Genomic DNA, 16,418 nt, shown 5'->3' with positions numbered 1-16,418 from the left:
ATAAAATCCTTCTTGTCTCTATGACCTCCTGTGTCTCTGTGCAAATCTGTGACCTAAGCGTGACAAGTGGTACCAGGAGTGGTTGCACAGATGGATGCCTCAGAAGAGTTATTTCATTTGGCTCAGAATGTTCCACTTCCTTACAATATGGAGGATGACACGCCTTCTATTCCTGATCTGAATAACCGTCAACTATATATTCCTGATCCGAATGTTCCAATTCATAACCGTCAACAGTACATCCCTTTACCACCACTTCCTGAAAATGCAAAGAATGTGTTGATGAAGATGGGCCCTTCCAATGACCCAGAGATGTTCCTTATAGCCTTCGAGCAATTCGCAACTTTGCTGGGGTGGGACAAACGGTACTGGGCCATTATAATCACACCCTTTTTGTCTGGAGATGTTCTTTTTTCTTTACGAAATGTGCCTAGAGATAAGCTCGGCAATTATGAGTTCCTGAAGGAACAAGTTGTATTACGTAAGACTGTGACTTTTTTGGCTAAAGGTTTCGCACTAAATGACTGGAAACTAAACATGGATGGCCCAATCCGTGCACAAATTCAAGATTTGATACATTAAGTGCAATGCTGGTTTGAAGGAGACGTGATGGAACAAGTTGTTGAAAAGGTTGTAATGAATATATTACTAACCGGGATACCTGCAGTTCCTCAAGATGAATTTCTGCGTCATGATATTGAATCATTAACGATTATGTCCAGACAACTGGAGGGTTCAAAATCCACTAGGAGAAAGAGCGGTGGATTTGGTGCTGCTTCGCAACCTGTGAATGGACGTCCAGGACATTCAATTCTTCGATAGACGGCAAACAACATCGACAAGCTGCAGGACCGGAAAATCGAATGGGGTCAGATAGGCCTCTGGGGAATCCAGTCGTAGATGAGATGCCTATTTCTGGGGAGACAGCAGCAGCAGGCCGAGGAAACCGTGGATGTCACAGAGGATATTTTGGAAGCGGAGCTGACCGTAGATGTTTCCGGTGTGATCAACTCGGCCATTGGCAAGAGAATGTCACTTGTCAGGGCGGCATGGTGGCGCAGTGGTAGAGCTGCTGCCTTGCAGTTAGAAGACCTGGGTTCACTTCCCGGGTCCTCCCTGCGTTGAGTTTGCATGTTCTCCCTGTGTCTGCGTGGGTTTCCTCCCACAGTCCAAAGACATGCAGGTTAGGTGGATTGGTGATTCTAAATTGGCCCTAGTGTGGGCTGTGGGTGTGTTTGTGTGTGTTCTGCAGTGGGTTGGCATCCTGCCCAGGATTGGTTCCTGCCTTGTGCCCTGTGTTGGCTGGGATTGGCTCCAGCAGACCCCCGTGACCCTGTGTTCGGATTCAGCGGGTTGGTAAATGGATGGATGGAAAATGGATGTCACTTGTCTCCAGCTCAATCAATGGAAATTGGACTGGCTTAGGTTTGTTGCTCAAATATTACATATTCTTCAGATGAAAAAGATGGCTTGTTGAACCCGGTGAAATTGGGGGCAGAGAATTCTCAGCATTGTTGGACTCGGGAAGTGACCTTTGTGTCGTGAGATGAGACTGTCTTGATGAACGATGCCTTAGAGACTGTGAGACTGTAAAAATACGCTGTGTACATGGTAATGTTAAAGATTGTCAGACATTACTTCTTCCTTTAACTTATAGGGGTCACCACATTTCAGACTCCTGCTCATAACCATTACTCATAGGACGGAGAAATGCCCTTTTTCCTAAACTAATTAATAAATGTCAGGGATCAGTAGTCCAGTCCACTATTGAACTTAGTCCGGGGAGAAGAAGAAAACCAGGACGAAGAACTGGTAGCGGCCGGGGAAAATCTAGAGCCCAACTTAAATATTGAACCTGATCTCTCCAGTGAGACGGAGGTCACCCCCGACAATTTTCCAGAATGGCAGACTGGTCTTTCTGCAGCTTCTCAGATTGCAAACGCCTCCAAACACAAACCGAGCATTAACGAACAATCAGATTTTGCGCGTTTGCAGCATACTGATAGCTGATTAGAATATGCATTTGAACAGGCTCGCTCTGCCAATGACTCTTATTACCAAGAGTGTGATTCCGGGGGCGTGAAAACCCCCCACTTTATAGAAAAGGATGGTTGCCTTTTCAGAGTGATCTCAGACCATTTAATGGGGGAATTTATTGAACAACTGGTTGTACCTGAAGTACATAAGGAAACTCTTTTGCATCTGGCACACTCTCACATCTTGGCGGGGCACCTGGATGCTGATAAGACCAGCGAGTGGTTATCAAAACGATTTTATTGGCTGAATATGGGAAAAGATGTTGAATTGGCTGAATATGGGAAAAGATGTTGAACGGTTTTGTACTTCTTGTCCTGACTGCCAGATTGTCTTCGCTTGTAAGCCTCCTCGGGCCCCCCTTTGTCTTATGCCCATTATAAAAGTTCCCTTTCAGCGGGTGGGATTAGATATTGTAGGCCCTTTACCTAAAACTAAGAATGTGTACCAATATTTGCTGGTGTTGGTTGACTATGCAACACGATATCCAGAGGTGATTGCTCTGAAAAAGGCCAACTCCTCAGCTGTAGCCAAAGCTCTGTGTGATATTTTTACTCGTGTTGGCATCCCTAGAGAAATCTTAACCAATCAAGGCACACCTTTTACTTCTCACGTGATGAAACAATTATGTAACAGCTTTGCTATTAAGAAATTGAGTACCACAGTTTACCATCCACAAAGGAATGGTTTGACTGAGCGATTTAACAAACCTTTGAAACAGATGATCAGGCGAGTCGCAAAAGACAGAACTGTTATCTTTGATCGAACAGAACACTGATGTCTTTTCAGATTTACCAGGCAAGACTAACATTACAAAACATAAAATCACTACTGAACCTGATGTTTGCGTATAGATGTGGCCATTCCGGATACCTGAAGTGCAATGAAATATTGTATGCGAAGAGGTAAAGAAGGTGCTGACATTAGGTGTAATTCGTGAAAGGAAAAGTGACTGGTGCAGCCCGGTCATATTAGTCCCAAAGCAAGACGGTTTGGTTCGCTTCTGTATCGATTTCAGTCACTTGAATAAGGTCTCTAAATTCGATGCTTATCCGATGCCCATGTCGATGAACTGTTGGAAAAACTGGGTCAGGCGAGCAATATCTCCACACTAGATCTCACAAAAGGTTATTGGCAGGTGCCTTTAGAGGCTAGCAGTTGTGAGGAAACAGCATTTGCGACTCCTGACGGACTTTATGAATTTACAAAACTGCTATTTGGTCTTCATGGGGCACCTCTAACTTTTCAATGTATGATGGATCAGATCCTGCGTCCTCATTCTGAATATTCCGGGGCATACCTTGACGATGTCATGCTTTTCAGCAATGATTGGCAAACACACTTAGAGCAGCTTCAAGCTGTTCTTGAAAGCTTGAGACAGGCTGGCCTTATTGCTAACCCTAAGAAATGTAAACTGGGCATGTGTGAGACTCATTACTTAGGTTATTCTATGAGCAAGGGTTTAATTAGGCCACAATTAAGGAAAATAGAAGAAATGCTTGCTTACCCGAGGCCAAAAATGCAGAAACAGGTACACGCTTTTCTGGGGCTTGCTGGTTACTACAGAAGGTTCATTCCAAATTTTGCACATAGAGCTGCTCCTCTTACACAACTTACTAGAGGCAGGAAAAGCCGACCTATTTTATGGACAGAAAATTGTGAATGTTCTTTCAACGATTTAAAAAAAGCCTTGTCTTCTTATCCGGTTCTAAGGAACCTGGATTTCACAAAGGATTTTGTCTCACAAACAAAAATGTCCTGTCACAGATTTTTGATGGAGAAGAACATCCAACCACATATTTGAATAGGAAATTACTTCCAAGGGATCGTAATTATTCTACAATTAAGAAAGAATGCTTGGCAATTAGGTGGGCTGTGGAGGCACTTTGCTATTACTTGTGGGGATGGAACTTCATTTTGGTAACTGATCGATAGACGGAACTGTCATGTCTGTCATGCTCTACTTCAATGATTTTAAAAATCTTTTGAAGAGACAAGTGTTTCGTTTGCAGTGTTTGAATAAAATCCTTCTTGTCTCAACGACCTCCTGTGTCTCTGTGCAAATCTGTGACCCAGGCGTGACAATACATACATTTCATGTGTGTTCTGTGTCAACAACAATCTATGTAAAATGTAGTTAACAGAGAAATGTTTTTCATGTTTTAGTAATAATTGAAAAAATGTAGACACGAAATGTATAATGTGTGAAGCCTGAAATACAAATAAGAAATAAACCTTTCACAAAAGTTACAAGTATAACAAAAAAAGCGCGCTTTTATTCAAGAATTTAACCGAAGAAAAAAGAAAGCAGGTTATGGTAGGCAGTTGATACGACAGCTTGCGTGGTGCAATGCTAAGAACTTCTGCCTTCCAGTCAAGAGTTCGCGGTTTCGATATCAGCTGCTTCCCAAATTTACCATTTTCAGTAGTGATGTGCTCTTATTGTTAATATCATACAATAAAAGCATACATTTGATTTGCTTCTGTAAATTTATAGTTAAAGTTAGCATTTTTGTTTTCAGTTTTATTCTCTCACTCACGTTCAAACTCCCACACACACCCTCCGGATCTGACGCCGTTTTCAGATAAAGACATGGTATAACAAACAAACTTGTTTTGTTATACCCCTCTTTATTTGAAAACCATGTCAGATCTTGTGCGTGAACGAGAATGGGAAAACTGTGGACGTGGATGTGAGTGGTGTGCGTGACTGAGAATGACTGTGGATGTGAATTTTTTTTATTCAGTTTTATTCTTGAGTGCTCCTGCTCACGCTGAATTAGTATGCACCTTCTGATCCATGATGTCAAAGAAGCACTGACAAAAAAGAAAGACTTAGGTATATATGACATTTGGAATAATTCATTTTATGACCTGTATTGTACATTTCGGAAAACGTTGTTGCACTAATGCAACATTATATTCATTTGCATACCTTCATGCGGTTGTAGTTAGTGACCGCGTTTGTTTTTTTGTTCTGATCTTGTTGCTGCATGTTGGTATTTCTTTTGAACTCCAAGAGATGCAGAGGACAGCATAGTACAGAGAGGTCAGTTCTGCGCTATATACAATCATCAGATTCAAATGTTAACAGTTCCCACACATACCCAAGGACTGTCTTTACGACATGTGTATAAGGTGTGAAGCCCAAACATCATATAAACACTTTCACAAAAAGTACAAGTATAACAAAACAAGTGCGTTTTTATTCAAGAATATAACCGAAGAAAAAAGAAAGCAGGTTACAGTAGGCGGTTGATTCGACAGCTTGCGTATTGCAATGCTAAGAACTGCTGATTCCCAATCAAGAGGTTCTGGGTTTAATGCTGGCAGTTTCTCAAGTTTATCGTCTTGAGTAGAGAGCTGCTATTATTGTTAATATTATACAATAAAAACATACATTTGATATGCATCTGTAACAGCCGCTGTAACTTTATAGTGTTTGTCAAAGTTAGCATTTTTTTATTCAGTTTTATTCTCTCAATCGCGTTCACGCTCGCCCCGATCTGACACTGCTGTTTTCAAATAAAGACGTGCTATAACAGCAAGCGGTGCTGTTTCTTTGGAAAGGTGATTGGCAGGATGACGCTGGACTATGTCCTGTATCCAAACGGTGCCATCTTTCACCTTTACGCCTGGTGCAGCTGCATTGTTCTTATATGTGAGTGGACGTTTCTTGCGGGGAGGGCTTCTGTTCTCTTTCTCCGATCTGAGTTCACCTCTGTTATAGCACATCTTTATTTAAAAACAGCCGTGTCAGATCAGGGCGAGCGTGAACGCGACTGAGAGAATAAAACCGAATTAAAAAAAAAAACGCTAACCTTTACAAATATCATACATTTACACTGTCTGTTACAGACTCAAATCAAATGTATGCTTTTATTGTATAATAGTAACAATAAGAACAGCTCACTACTCAAAACATATATTTTCGGAGACATTATGACTCGAACCTAGGACCTTCTGAATTGGAGTCAGCAGCTCTAACCAGTATACTACCCGAAAAGTCAGGACAACAAGCAACACTAACCTGATTTCCTTTTTCATGGGTTGGTTTGGTGGGAAGCGCATTTGTTCTAATTGTTAAACTTGTATCTTTTGTGAAAGTGCTTATTTGATATTTGGACATCAGTCTTCACACATTATACACTTAATGTCTACATTTTGTCGTTAGTACTAAAATATGGAAAAAGTTTGTCTTTTAGGTATGTGTTCAACATTTCTGTCATCCTACACTTACACAGATCTTTGTGGACACGGAACACACGTGAAATGCATGCGTTCTGAACAACAATATTTTTTTTTTGCCTAGGTACCTGATTCACTAATAAACAAGGCTTCATCTGGAAGAGGTTTTTGCAGTTTGTCCGGTGGTGGGGGGGATAGTATAGCAGGCTGCTTGTTGCTTGGGATTATCGACACATCTACAAGACAAAAGATGCTGAAATGAGACGTGCGAGTGGATTTAAGGTGGGCCAGATTTACGAGTTTTCTCAAAAGCTTTGGTAATTCTGGTGTTAATAAATCCAGTTTGATCTTGTGATATTACCGAAGGCAGCACTTTCTCCATCCTTCCAGCTAGGACTTTGGAAAGTATCTTAACATCATTATTTAGAAGTGAAATTGATCTGTATGATGCACATTGTAATAAGTCCTTATTTTGTTTAGGAAAGACGGTGATTAATGCTTGGTGAAAAGTTTGAGGTAAAATTTGATTGTCTCTGGCTTCTAAAAATGTTGCTAATAAAAGGGGAGCTAGTTGAGTGGAGAATCAGGGCCTGTTGCTTTCCCACTCTGAAGTGACTTTATAGCATCTAGTAGTCCTGATAGCACCAGAGGTTTATCCAGTTCCTCTGCACTAAGAGTATCTACAGTATTTGTGGTATCTGTAATACATCCAGAAATGCATTAGATTGTGTGTTGTCTTCTTTAAACCCAGTAGAATATAAGGATTTATAGTAGTCCCTAAATGTGTGCATTATATTGTTATGGTCATTATCTCCGTTCGTGTTGGTGATTGCTGGGATTGCATTGTGAACTTCTTGCTTGTGGATTTCTTGAGCTATGAGCTCATTAACTTTCTCTCCGTGTTCATAGTAATGATGTCTTGATTTAAAAAGGAGTTGTTCAGTTTCTTTGGTTGTTAAGAAGTTGAGCTCTGAATGCAGAGCCTGCCTTTTCCTATGAAGAGCCTCACTTGGACACCTGGCATGTTCTTGATCTGTTCTAGTAATTTCGCTGGTTAGCTCTGATACCTTCTTGGCTTCTAATTTATTTCTGTAGGAAAGATATGAAATAATCTGTCCTCTTAAGAAGGGCTTTAGAGTTCCCCAGAGTATTCCTGCAGAGATCTCTGCGGATGCATTTGTCTCTAGAAAGAAACTGGTTTGTCTTAATATAAATTCTGTATAGTTCTCGTCTGCTAATAGAAGTGGGTTAAGATGCTCTCTGCATTGAATTTTTGACAGCACCTCATAATGCTTTGCGAGGCTAGTGCAAAATTTCCAGGAGCTGTAACAACCAACATTGGATGGGACTGCCCCCCAGGTATATAATATTGATCATTTCCATTACAGACTCTGTGGGACTTAGTTAGTGGTAGAACAGATAATTAAATAATGCAGGTTCTCAAAATTTCACTGTTATGAAATGAGTCATCTCTGCTTGTCAATTTCCAGGTTAGTATAGGAGATGGAGGCATGTGCCTTATGCATGCATAATTAGCTACGTGGAGATAAAAAACAAACCTTGAAGGAGCCCGACATAAAACAAACACAGAAGACTCTATCAAATCTCTAAAAATCGTGGAGAGAAACACTAGGGATACGAGACGTGATCTTCACATGCAGATCACAGAAGACACTTAAAAGACCGCCAAGACAAAAGAGAAAGAACGCGGAGCGTCTTGCAGGGACCTTAAACATGAGACTTTGTGCCAAGAGATTGACCCAGGACTGTTTCACGATGATGTAGAACATGAGATTCATGCAAGATATGCCCTACTTACAACCAATATCAAATAAGACCACGGGCAGCAAAACATTCAGTCGTATGAAGGATTTGAGCACACACAGATCCAGGATCTCAGTGCGTATAAAGTGTATAAGGACAATACGTTATAAATGAAACGTCGACGGATAAACAAACAAGAAAGCAGCACGGAGAAAAGAGACTCAAAATGTTGGAGAGAAAAAAGAGCAAAAAAGAAAAAGAATAATCTAGGTGCAAATTTAGAAAATAAGGAAAGTAAATATCAGCCCGTAACAAGTGGAATTGATAAAAAGCACATCCAATCGGGCCCAGAATTAAAAGACAGAGAGTAAAACACAAAGCAGAACTTCATAAAGACGTTCACAAACGTTTGCGCTAGACACATGCAGAACAGGTTAGAGATTATGAAAGTAGTGGAATTCGAAAGGCTCCAAAAAAAAAACTTTGGCACAGTACACATGTGGAGAAAGTTAAAGAATATGAAAGAAGGAAAATTGGTATAAAAAAAAGTAAGCAAAGATTGCATTATCGCAAACAAATGGAAATTATTACTCGAAAAAGGGAAAATAATCACCACGGACCAGGTGTCATTGAAAAAAAAGAGCAGGACAAAGCAAGGTCAGAAATAAAAGGCAGTGTAGAAAACAAAGTAAAACATCATAAAGAGGTTAAAAAATAAGGGGGCCAAACACATGCTGAGTAGGTTAGAGATAATGAAAACTGGAATTCAAAAGACTAAAAAAAACGTAGGTGTGAAACACATGCAGAGCAGGATACAGAATATGAAAGCAGAAAAAACAACAGTGTCAAAACAAAGAAAGTAAACATCGCATTAGCACAAACAAAGAGAAATTATTACTCAGAGAAATAATGAAAAGGCGAATAGAGATCGAATATATGGACATAGGTGATATGTCTGAAGTATGTAAATATTGTAAGGCTTTGAAGTTTAAGTCAGAGAATTTCAAAAACGGGGTTTACCCCACATGCATTTATTGGTTACTTTGCAAAAAAAATTATTAACTACTGATGATGTAGATTGTTTTGTCTGTGCTGAAATTCCAAACAGAGAAACCTATCCTGAATTACTGTATGGTACAAAGTCATTAAACACATGTCTCACTGACCTCATTTAAAAGATTCAGCATATTGGGACTCGAAAGATTCCAAATATTGTTTTTACAGAAGTTCTGAAATAAAAGTGAAACTAATGAAATAGCAACAATTCAAAGAAAAAAAAATCTTAAAAGTGTGTATCCGGAAAACCAAAAACGGGGGTTGGCGAGCGAAGAGAGCAGGGGGCGAAGGCCCCTAGTAATAATAATAATAAAAGGTTTATTACTATTTCCAAAATAGATACAAGAAAAAGTGCAAAGCATGATCATGACTTCAAAAATAGAATGAGCCAGCAGCTTCAATTTTGACATGGCACTTTGAATTTTCTGCCATTAAATGAACTACGTATTTTTCTGACTTTTGACTTCTTTTTTCTTTGATCTCAGGGAGGCAAGGTGGTATAGTGGTTGGCACTGCTGCTACACACCTCAGATCACCTTTCTGGCCATAATAATTTGTCCAGAATAGTTGCAGATGTTTCCTTAGCCCTCAGGGACACTTTTAAGATGATTACACCATTATAATTTAGTCAAATCTAGTTCAGTTACTCCTTCCTATTTGACTTCAATGTGTTTTGCTGAGTTTGGCGATAATCACAAACACTTCTGGAGTTCGCTCATCACTGTTAATGAGCAGATGTTACCACATTATTACTATAAAGAGGACAAGATTTTTATTTTTTTTATTTAATATTTACATGCAAATCTCATATAATACAATTCTTGGATACTTCACATGCAATTGTTACTAAAGTGCCAAAGATTTATAAATTGACTTAGTTTCAGTAATGGGTAAATTTAAAATAGACACACCCTTTGTCGTAACAGGAATTTACAACAGATTTTACAAGTTTTCCTAATTTGTTGCTTAATTAGCACATGAGTATGTAGTAAGCTTTGTTGCATTATTTTGTGTATGTGTTTAAAATAAGGTCAAAACAGTTATTAGAAACAAAATATGCTAGCTTACTTAAACAGACTGATGTTTTGCATTTACATTTCTCTAAGAGGTTAATAAAATAAGAATTAATTTCAGGGCACAAATGAAAAAACGTGTTATTGAACTGCATAACATTATTTGGTAGTTACTCTTTTTAGCAGCACACACTTTGCCTTCTATTTGATTTAATTGACACTTTTCTGAGCAGGTTACAAAAAATAAAACATGATTTCAGACATAATTATGCTGCATGTGCCTTTTTAAAACTTTAATTATTTGCCCTCATAAAGGACTAAATGGCAAGTGTTGAATAATGTGAGGTGCACTGATCAAAATACTTTAAAAAGTGGACCCACATATATTTAGTTGAGCATTAATGTTTTTGACAGCACTAAGGGAGCCAGTCAGAAGCATTCCCGTAAAATATGAGATATTTTCTGTCGCTATTATTATATTGAAAGGTCTATCTAATATTTTTAGACCCCCAGTGCATGAAGAGAAAATCAACAACAGAAAAAAAAAACTTTCTCATAACTGACTATGACATGGAATGTCAAAAACTCAGTGGTTTGTATCTTTTATGAAGCCCTTTTGTGCTGTGCTCCAGAGATCTTATTTAATAACATATTTCCAAAGTTGACATTTAATCCATGCAAACAAATCACCTTGGGGGCTACCTGCTCCGACCACTGTTTATTTATATGACCAGAAGAAGCAGGAGTCGCAGAAGCAATAGATCACACTTATATAAGATGTTAGCAGTAGGGAATTAGGGTATTTCTGAAGTAATTTTGTTATAGTTTCTTATTATAACTGTATAAATTAAGGCAAAAAATTAGTTACTGCCCAAGAAACTGATTAAAATAAAACTGTGCTAACTTTACTTTATAAAAATATGTTAAGCAAAAATGATCTGTTGATTTATGGGTTCCATCATTTTTATGAATGTCTACACAATTTACAGTTGAATATTTGCAAGAACAGAAAGCCTGAAATCTTCAAACAGGGGCTACATATATTCAGTTTTCATGTGGACGCCAAAAATATTTAGGAAAATACATTCTAACAAAAGGCATTTTTAGTTTGTTTTCCATATTTTCAAGTGTTTCGGGCTTCTCCTAAAGTTAGAAAAGTGCCAATCAGCAAAAACGTCTGCAGAAGACCAATAAACAGATAGTTTGTGGGAAGCCAAAATCTTCTAATATAACAAGAAGACAAAATAAAGGCAAAGACAAGATTATCTAATGTGCGTACTTAAAATGGCAACAATCATTCACATTATACACATCACATTTTCAATGCAAGTATTTATTCTGCTTGGTGCTTGCTTTTTAGCATACACACAGTACACATTTTTTGGGGAATATTTAATTTTGCAACTTATTATAAAGCTAGTCTTCAAAAAGAATAAAATGTCAGAATAGTTTCTGCAAACATTAAGAGTACTGGCTAAGGCATAAGTTTGTTGGTCCAATTTCAAACTCATTTTGTGAATGCAAAACATATATAACGTTTAATGTGCCCTGTACATTATTAAGGATGTTGAGCATAAGACAAGTACTTTATAAGTAAAATGTGCCATCTTGCTAATTAAACAGAGATAAATAAAGTAGATAGACAGACAGATAGAACTTTATTTGTCCTCAGGTGGAAATGCCTCAATTATAAACAAATTATAAGCAAAATCTTCTTATATAATACGCTACCGTGGTTGTCTGTTTGTCTGTCCTGGATTTTAAATCACCTGTAGCTCGCAAACTAATTGACCTATTGGCCTGAAATTTGGTACTCATATACTACATGACATCTACTATCCGCTTTCATGGTGATGATTGACCTCCAATGTTATTCCTCTTTTTATTTTTATTTTATTGTAGAATCAACTCTCAGCAGTGCCAGCAGCGGGAAAAGTCGATGGATGGCACATGCGTATGGGCGTCGTTCTCATTCCCGACCACCTTTGCCGTCTCATCCCCTACCTCTTCATATCATTCTTGAGGCAAATTGAAGACTTAAGTGCCAGCTTAAATGAAAAATGAAAGAAAACGTACTAAGTAATGGCAACACAAACACTGACTTAATCAGTTTTAATGCGAAAAGATGCCGATGAAAGAAGAGAAGAAGCGGACCGCTAGGGTGGAGAAAAGAAGTGCTTCTCAGGAAGTAGCAAGCGCATCAACCTCTGAGCAAACGAATGCTAAACGTACAGAGAAAGAGTATGAAAACTATGAATGCTCAAGTCAAGTGTATTCACTGCAAATTATCGTGCAGTGTGCCATTACTGATGTACTATAATTGTGTAAATCTATACAATGCTTATATCAACTATATAACTTTAATATAAATCATTTAATTTAATGACTTTTTACTAATAATTGTAGAACATTGTCTGAGGTCATTCATTCTGCGGACATTCACACAGACATCAAGACATTTTTCAAAATTACATTCTCTTACAAGGATATCTCAAGTCCATGGTAGTCCACCACAAGAAACACACACATATAAACACATTACGCCAATTGTGAGACACCATTTAACAAAACATGGGAAGTAATTGGAGTAACCAGAAAGAACCCACATGGCCAAAAATGAAAATTATTCCAACTTTAGAAACAGTAGGCTGAGATCAAACCGGTAACTGAATGAAGGCTCCTAGAGCTGAACAGAAGCAGTGCTAACCACTGCGTCATTGTACTTATCTTTAGAAATATACACTCATCCTTAATCAAACTAATGCTATGTGTGAGGTAGCACATTCTAGTAATGATAATGACCAAATACTGCCCTTTAAAGCTCATGGATCTACTCATAAGGTCCATTTATAAAACACATACGTAGATAGCATTCATCCAAGGTTTGCCATGGTTCTTAATGTACACAGTTCCTTATACTATTAAACATGAAATGCTAAAGATGTATGTGTCTATGCATTTACAACAACAACAACAACATTTATTTATATAGCACATTTTCATACAAAAAAATGTAGCTCAAAGTGCTTTACATAATGAAGAATAGAAAAATAAGAGACACAGTAAGAAAATAAAATAAGTCAACATTAATTAACATAGAATAAGAGTAAGGTCCAATGGCCAGGGGGGACAGAAAAAACAAAAAAAAAACTCCAGACGGCCGGAGAAAAAAAAAATAAAATCTGCAGGGATTCCAGGCCATGAGACCGCCCAGTCCCCTCTGGGCATTCTACCTCACATAAATGAAACAGTCCTCTTTGGATTTATGGTTTTCACGGAAGGATTTGATGATGATGATGATGATGATCACGTGGACTTCTGGCTTTTAGTCCATCAATGCTGGGGCATCATGGTGCTTTGAGTAGGTTGGTGGTGGCGCAGGCCGCCACCACAGAGAAATCGGAAAAAGAAACTGAAGAGAGAGTAGGGGTCAGTACGGATTTTAGAGCCACCATGAATAGTTATTATGATGAATTGAACATACAGAGTATCAGGATTAAGTTAAAGTGAAGTTATGAGAAGGCCATGTTAAAGTAATGTGTTTTCAGCAGTGTTTTAAAGTGCTCTACTGTATTAGCTCATAATTCCTATCGGTAGGCTATTCCAGATTTTAGGTGCATAGCAGCAGAAGGCCGCCTCACCACTTCTTTTAAGTTTAGCTTTTGGAATTCTAAGGAGACACTCATTTGATGATCTAAGATTTGAAGATCTAAGATCTAAGATTACGATTTGGAATATAGGGTGTCAGACATTCCGATATATAAGATGGAGCGAGATTATTTAAGGAAAAAAGAGATACAAAAATAATGTAAATCTCAACATCACCAGAACAACAAGTTTTGCATTTGTTATTAGGTTTCAAGAATTTCATATGAAGGTGGCAGTTGCTTTATTAATATCCTCTAGGCTCAGCAGAATGCAAGATGAATAGTTTGTTACATTGTAGCCTTCTTTACATTCATGAGGGACCGTGATAAGGGAAGTGAAAATTTGGGAGAAAAAAATACAAAATACATGCACCCACACCACTGTTGCAAACTGACGATCTGGTATGGTACACCAGTAAGTTGTCAACCAAATCCCAATTCTTGGAAACTGCACAAAGTCACTTTTGATTCAACACAATGGACAGGGGTTTAATCAAACCATCCTTTAAGCGCTTGTTCTCTAGGATTAGAATTAATTTAAGAAAAAAAGGAAAAAGTGGTAAATACTTCTAGACGTACACAATGTGAACACTCTTATCATGCTGACTACAGACTACAACTTTATGGTACAAAACTTTGCATACAAATGTAATGAACAGGATATTGATATGGCAAGGATGACAGGGTGATCTAAAAATGAACCCCCTTGCTCAATACGTGCAGTGTCTTAAGATTCAGGCATTACAGACTAAGTAAAAGACCACAACTGTGTGATGTACATACTTTAGGCAAGTTTTAAATGTTAACAATATTGTAGATCTCAAATATGTGCTACCCTTGGGTGTCAGGCTGAAGTTACACATGAAGCTGTAAACTTGTATTTTCCTAATGAAACACTGTCTGTATGCTACAGGATAAATGGTATGAAATTGATGGTGCTGGGGTGGTTTGTTCAATACCATCCTTGCATGATTAAAATGTACTTTATTTTTAATATACACTAATATATTATGTACCTGCATGAATTGCATCTTTAATTCAAATTAAACTGTTCAAAAATGCTTCATACAGGGGAGAGATGTTAGGAGCAGGTGCTGATACAGCGCATTGCCGCACCCACCACATGACAAACCAAATCAGGATCCCAGATTAGGACCCGAGTACAGCCATGATATGGGTGACACCTCAGCACCACACTAGTTCAGATGGAATGGGATAGTGTAAGATTTTTTATGGTGGCTGGAGTGCCAATTCTGCCACCAACCTCAAGTTATTCCTTGCAGTTTGGAGGGGCTACATGCTGGGCTGGATGCAGATTAACGTCATACCCAGGACGGAGCAATTGCAGGTTAAGGGCCTTGCTCAAGGGCCCAACAAAGTAGAGTCACTTTTGGCATTTACAGGATTCAAGCCGGCAACCTTCTCATTGCCAGTGCAAATCCGTAGCCTCAGAGCCACCACTCTGCCCAAGAAATGCTGTATTTATAATCACAGTAACACAGCTAGTCAACTGCATGAGTCACGGGTAATTAAATGCAGTTACAGTGTTGGACTTGAAGGATGAGGAACAATATTTCTGTAATTCTTTAAATATACAGTAAAAGTGCATGCCACTGAACAGCTGACAACACTTGTGGGTGCTTACCTGTAAACAACTTTTGAGTCCAACGTTGATTTTTAGTTGTCTAAGAATCATGCCTGTGTATGAAAATGTGCTATAGAAATACACATTGTTGTTATCTTTTATGTTTAAAGCTAATTAAGATCTACAAAAGTAGACAACAAGAGTACTGTACAATCGATTTTGTGAACAGTAAAGAACAAGCTACTTCTGAGCAGTGATATTTTCATTTATATTTGTAAAAAACTTGCAAACTTTCTCTCTCAATACTTTAAACTGATTAGCTGAAAAAAAGATTTTAAAATCAGGCAATATTTTTTTGAAGAGAATACAAATGAAATAGCCAAGAGAATGTCTTTTATGATATGGTGTTACTCAAATATATTACTTCATTGTTACTTTCTTCAGATTGATATCCTTGTTCTAACACTGTGATATATTACACCTATATGTGTTAGTAAACTAAATGTTTGTAGTGCATAAGTGAACACTTTTTCAAATGTTTTGCTTTTATTTGTTTCAGACCTTAGTTTCTCACTAATTAACATACTGATGTGCATGTATTATGGAAACAACGACTCTTGTTTTTTGAAATCTGCAAAACTGTAGCTGTCTTAAGCTAGGCAGAGATGAGTCTGTTGAGGAAAATGTGGCCACCAGTTAACACTACCATCCATCCATTATCCAACCCGCTACATCCTAACTACAGGGTCACGGGGGTCGGCTCCAGCCAACCGCAAGTTATCACTACTCATGGCAAAATCTTTTATTTTGGTTGTTGGCTAAAGACTAGTTGATAAGCAAACAAAAGAAAATGTTTGAACTCAACCTAATCTCAAGTCATTTTTCATGCAGTCACCTTTTTTCTAATTGTGTTGTCAACATATCTTTGACTCGAAAGAAGTCTAAACAAGTCACTGAAATACCCTGTTCATTTATCATTAAGTAGAGATTAGAAATTAAAATAACAAAAAACATAATGTCCAAATGTGCATTCTACAAATTGATCTTTAGAAGATGTGGGATAAGATGTTTTCCCTGATATTTATTCTAAAGCTGGGCTTCTCACTTCACAATCACTACACCTACATAAAT

Source organism: Polypterus senegalus, chromosome 4, assembly GCF_016835505.1.
Source record: "Polypterus senegalus isolate Bchr_013 chromosome 4, ASM1683550v1, whole genome shotgun sequence".
Lineage (NCBI taxonomy): Eukaryota > Metazoa > Chordata > Cladistia > Polypteriformes > Polypteridae > Polypterus > Polypterus senegalus.
The sequence above is the reverse complement of the archived record's forward strand: the minus strand, read 5'-3'. Positions refer to the sequence as shown.